The 5123-nt window shown below is 42.8% G+C and overlaps 1 long non-coding RNA gene across 1 annotated transcript; it reads left to right on the top strand.

The window, feature by feature from the left end:
* Positions 1–489: 489 nt before the first annotated feature.
* LOC121461104 lies at positions 490–3919 on the top strand. Its single transcript, XR_005976155.1, has 3 exons — positions 490–513; positions 3220–3342; positions 3816–3919. It is a non-coding gene; the product is annotated as an uncharacterized LOC121461104 (long non-coding RNA).
* The last annotated feature ends 1204 nt before the right edge of the window (positions 3920–5123 follow it).

Genomic DNA, 5123 nt, shown 5'->3' with positions numbered 1-5123 from the left:
TCTCAAAGCAGGTTGGCCACGATTTCACTGTATACTGAGGATAACCTTGAACCCTTTGTTCCCACCTTCCAAAAGCTGGGAGTAAAGGAAGGCATGTGCCACCCAGCTCGATTATGGGGTACTGCGGATGGAGAGCAAGGCCTGTTTGCACGTTAGGCCAGCATCCTACCAACACTGAGCTCTGTATCTCCAGCCTTTACTATCATTGTTCTTGCCTCTCCCTATTCTCAAAATATCTCCAGAAATTCCAAACAGTGCCTTATTATATATGCACACATATGTACACCCATACGTCGGCTTCTTTGAAATGATAATATAACAATATCTTTTCTCCCTTTTCCTCCCTTGATCTTTGCCGTGCATCCTCTCCTTGGCACAGCTCCACTCTTTCAGTGGCTCATCACCCTGAGCTGTCTCCAGTTGAGGATTTCTGTCCAGGGGGACAAAATGCTTAGAGATTCTTCCCTCAAGATGATGACATGGAGTTGAGAAGAATGAACAGCATTTTCTCAGGTGCCTTTGTTCAGATCATCAAATTCTCATATCCATCATATGGTTGCCGCTCCCAGTCACAATCCCAGGCAAGAGTCTGTCAAGTGCTGTGGTCTGGTCAGTGCTCTATTGTGTTTTATTTGGTCCTCACATAGGCATTGCCATCACCCTCTGAGGGGCCAGGAAATATTCTTTTCCACCCAATGAAAGACGCAGTAAATAGGAAGACCAATGCAGCATGACGGTGAAACTCAGAGCTTAGCCATAGAGCTGAGCATTCTGAATTGAAATCCCTGCTCAACATACGCCTCATTCCATCCAGGGCACGCCATCTGATAGCCCTGTGTTCTATTGTTATAATTAACCAAGGAGTGATGATTATGATAAGATTACCCGTCTCGTAGGAATATTGGAAAGATTAGGTTTGAAAGCATGCAGGGCTCTGGGTACATTTCAGAGAACATACATTCAACAAGTATTTGTTCTTTTATCTCCACTGATTAGATGAGGAGACAGATCCTGCGGAGTTAAATGACTACACTGAGGTTGCACAATTTTTAAATAGACCAGCTGAAATTTAACCACAGGCAATTTGATTCGTACAGCTTTTATTCCAAACCTCCACGCGGAGCTTCTAAATAGGGCTTAATCGTGAAACCCACAAGCCATTGAGGAGCTGGCATCATGCCATCTAAATCCACAGGCCAGGGACAGACAGAGATGACAGGGCCTCATAGGACATCCCAATGGGCTGGTGTGAATGTGAAATACGATTCTGTTGGGTGATTTCTGAGACACTCTCCAAACCGGGTGGAGGCACTCTGATTTAAAACCCTCCCAGTCCTGGAGCCTGAACTGCAGCAAAGGTCAAGAGTTGGGATCTGGGAATCTCTCGTTTGCCTTTTGAAGCCTGAGCTAACCAGAGTTTTAAAAGGAAAAAAAAAGTAATTGCATTTTTGCCTTCTCTTTTCTTCTTATTTAGTAGATTTGCCTGGAGGACAGGCTGTTCTGACAATGGGTTTGGAAAAGAAGCTGGACACCCAGGGTGGTAGAACGCAGTCTCTATGTCCTGAGACCGAGTGAGGCTGCCCTGCTGGGGTATTTAGCCTGGGTGTTGAAAAGAAAAGCTAAGGCAGGCAGGAGCCCCATCACACACCCCTGGTGCTCACCTCATGCTTATCTCATGGATCCATTTGATCACAGCTGTGCCTGACTTTTGACAATGGAGTTTTGGTGACAAATAAAAGCTGTGACTCTGTGTTTTATAAGAACACATACATTTTCCCCCCTTCCTTGTTATTTTTTATTATGTGCATAGACCTGAGCCAAGCTTTGCTAGGCTCCAGGAGTTTCTTGTTTTGCTATTTTTTCCCCACCCTTCTTAAAACTGGCACCGTGAATATTGCATGGCAGAATTGATTCAGAAGCAACTTGGGAGGCGGGGGCTAGCCAGGATTAAATAAAAACCAGCATGGCAAAACCAGTGGGGTTGCTAAATTTGAGAAGAAGCTTTGCAATGGAGACTGATTGCCAATGACCCTCCTCTTTATTAGAAGAAGTTCAGGGTCCTTAATTAGGCATTTCAGGTCATTGTTTTCCGTGTATAAGGCAACCGACTCCTTGATTTGATGCTCTAACTTATTTTTATTCCGAATGTGAAATCTGATAGGTGTCTTTCGGAAAGCCCCTTACCAAAAGCAGTGTTCATTCTCCCCTCTGTCACATGTCCTTCGCTATCACTGTCTCCCTCTTTATATCTCCTCCGCTCAAGCCATTCCATTGGGATTCTTATGGCTGACAAATTTATTTTTACAGTTTCTGGAATTATTGCCCCAAAATCCAGCTCAGGTCTGCGAAACACAGTGCCTTGGGCCTACAAAACAGCCCTGAACCCATGAGAGTTTGTTTTGAGCACACTCAAGTAGGAGCAAAGGATTTTAGGGATTTCCTCATTCGTTTGACCTGTTATTGTCTCCAACTCCCCGTGTAACTGGAAAGCGATTTCAAAACATTCGGTGAACTATATCCTGCAGTTTGCAAATCATTCCTTGCAAGTGCTTTAGATTGTCTGAGCTCGAGGTTTCGGGTTTAAACGTTTTGTGTTGTGATTTTACGATTAATATTTTGGTGCTGTTGTCCCACAAGGGAGCTCCCTAAACCTCATAGAAAACTATGCTGAAGTATAAAGAAGTATTGTAAGAAGAAAGCTTAGGGGCTCTTGTATTCCCCCTGATTACCAAATCGTGATCAATTTCTTGGGGATTTTTTACTTCTGAATTATCTGTACAATTACTTAGAAGGTCGCACTCTTTCACTCTTGTCCTTAACTCCCTCTCTATTTTGTCACCTCACTTTCCTTTTTCCCCACTTCCCTTCCTGTCTCCCCTGCTCTGCCATGTCAATTCTAAATACCCCATAACACCTGTGACTTATATACATAACTCTGCCTGAGCATGATTCAGGACCAGCTACAAAATTATTGTCTATCAACTCCACCCCTCCCCGTAAGCAATTTCACTTTGCTTTCTAGATGAGTAGGGTTTTCGGATAGAGGGTTCAAGAAGGGGATTTGCTTCCTCTCTGAGCTGTTTTATCCAGCGAGAATCCTACATCTAATTTTCCAAAGCTAGATATCTTTGGTGAGCATTTATGCAGTGCCCGAACCTATTAACATGGGTGATTTCCCAACATTATTATGCTGAGAATCATGTAGTTCTCCTGGACCAGGTTCCAGCATCCTGGACTCCATAGTTTTCTACCGTACCCAACCTGAAAAGTGCATGGCCTCCAGCAACACTCATCATGGAATTGAGCTGCTTTCCCTGCAACACCCTTCAGATGGCTGCATAGGTAAGTGCACCTTTGGGAGAATGCTTGCCTATCAGTGTTTCTGGGAGCGAGCACTTTGGACAGAGGGGATGTTTCTGGTATGATTTAGCTTGGTGATTGTTTTTGTCAGGCTTCTATTGCTCTGTCAAAATACACAGGGTAATAAAGTTTAGTTTACAATTTCTAGGCCTTCAGTCTGTTGCTGCTTGGCCTTTAGTTTGAAGATCTGTACCATGACAACACATAATTACTATAGTTATGTAATAAAGTAAGTTGCCCACCTTATGGAGATAGGGAAGCAAAACAAATAGTAAGAGAGAAAAGAGGCCAGAGATGTAATATCTCCTTCAAGAGCACACCCTCGATGACCCCAATTCCTATACTTTGCACAATCCCTAAGGTTCCACCTCTTTCCATCAGTACCAGGGTCTAAGCACCAAGCCTTCAACAATTTCAACCTCTTTCTCCTAACAGCTTTTTCCAATATCCCACAGCATGCTGTCTATTCTGCCTTTGTAGCTGGGACACAAATGATCCATTTGGTCATGACCCCTTGCAAGCTAGATTGATGCAACAGCCTCTTCATTTGTCCCCCTGCTTCTCTGCATGCTCTTCTGCAAGCTTCTCTCTATGTGGTGGCCAGAACTGTTGCAAGTGTTGCTGGAAGGATGGCAGTGGGAGGTAAATATGTGGTTATAAACCAACAGCATAAAGGATTCACATAATGGAATTACAAAATGGCTGAGCTGGCAAACAGATCACACATGGAATTAAAAAAAAGTAAATTCTCTCTCTCTCTCTCTCTCTCTCTCTCTCCCTCCTCTCTCTCTCTCTCTCTCTCTCTCTCTCGCTCTCTCCCCATCTCTCTCTCTCCAAGTATAATAAAAGATACCTATTACAGGTTGAAGGACTATACCAAACTCACTTAGCTGTTTACGGCCGCATGTTGACTAAGACAGATTTAGAAAATGTAACTAGTAAGAGAATGGCGGTAAAGAGGAAAAAGAAATGGGATCTGTATGAATTATTACTCCGCTATGCAAATCAGCAATTGTCTTACATAAAAAGTTGAATGTAAAAATTTTCAGTTCCACTTTGTGGGTAGCAGATGGGGTTATTGTAATCATACTGCCATTAATTTAACTTGTCTTCAGTAGAATGACTTATCTTGCTTGGAGAAAAGAATCTTTTATGTTCTGAGAGAGAGAGAGAGAGAGAGAGAGAGAGAGAGAGAGAGAATAGTAGAATAGTAACTGATTGGCTGACCTTATTTGACAAAGAATTTTAGAAAGAAGATGTTTAATTATTAAAAGACTTTTTATAACAGAGAAACAGATTGGTCCCTAGTAGCAACATCCCATTTTCCCCAAAGAAGACAGAAGACAAATGGGCACAAAATGGCCACAAAACAACACCCATTCTCAATTTGCTTCAAGTGAAAGCATCAACCACTGGGTTAAACTGACACTCATCTAAACTGAAGATCTCCAGACAGTGGACGAAGGAGAAGAGGAATCAATGGAAGCCTAGCTGCGCAAGGCAAGGTGGGTTTATCTTCCTACAGATTTACTGACCCACAGTATCTTCTAAAACCTGAAAGGCCCTGCACTAATCACCTGAAGACAAACACAGTCCTGATGCTCTGTCCTTGATGACCACAGTCAGGGCAGGTCTGAGCATTGGCTCTAGGTAGCCAATTGCTTAAATTCTCTGTGATTTTTCTAATCAATATCTCAAGTAAAATTTTATCCTTCTTAAGGATCTCTGATGCAGTTTGACAATTGAGAGGTTTTGTCGATTTA

The sequence above is a fragment of the Microtus oregoni genome, unplaced genomic scaffold (assembly GCF_018167655.1).
Source record: "Microtus oregoni isolate MIOR12 unplaced genomic scaffold, Mior012 000022F_ref0000154, whole genome shotgun sequence".
NCBI lineage: Eukaryota > Metazoa > Chordata > Mammalia > Rodentia > Cricetidae > Microtus > Microtus oregoni.
This window is presented reverse-complemented; position numbering and strand designations above follow the sequence as displayed.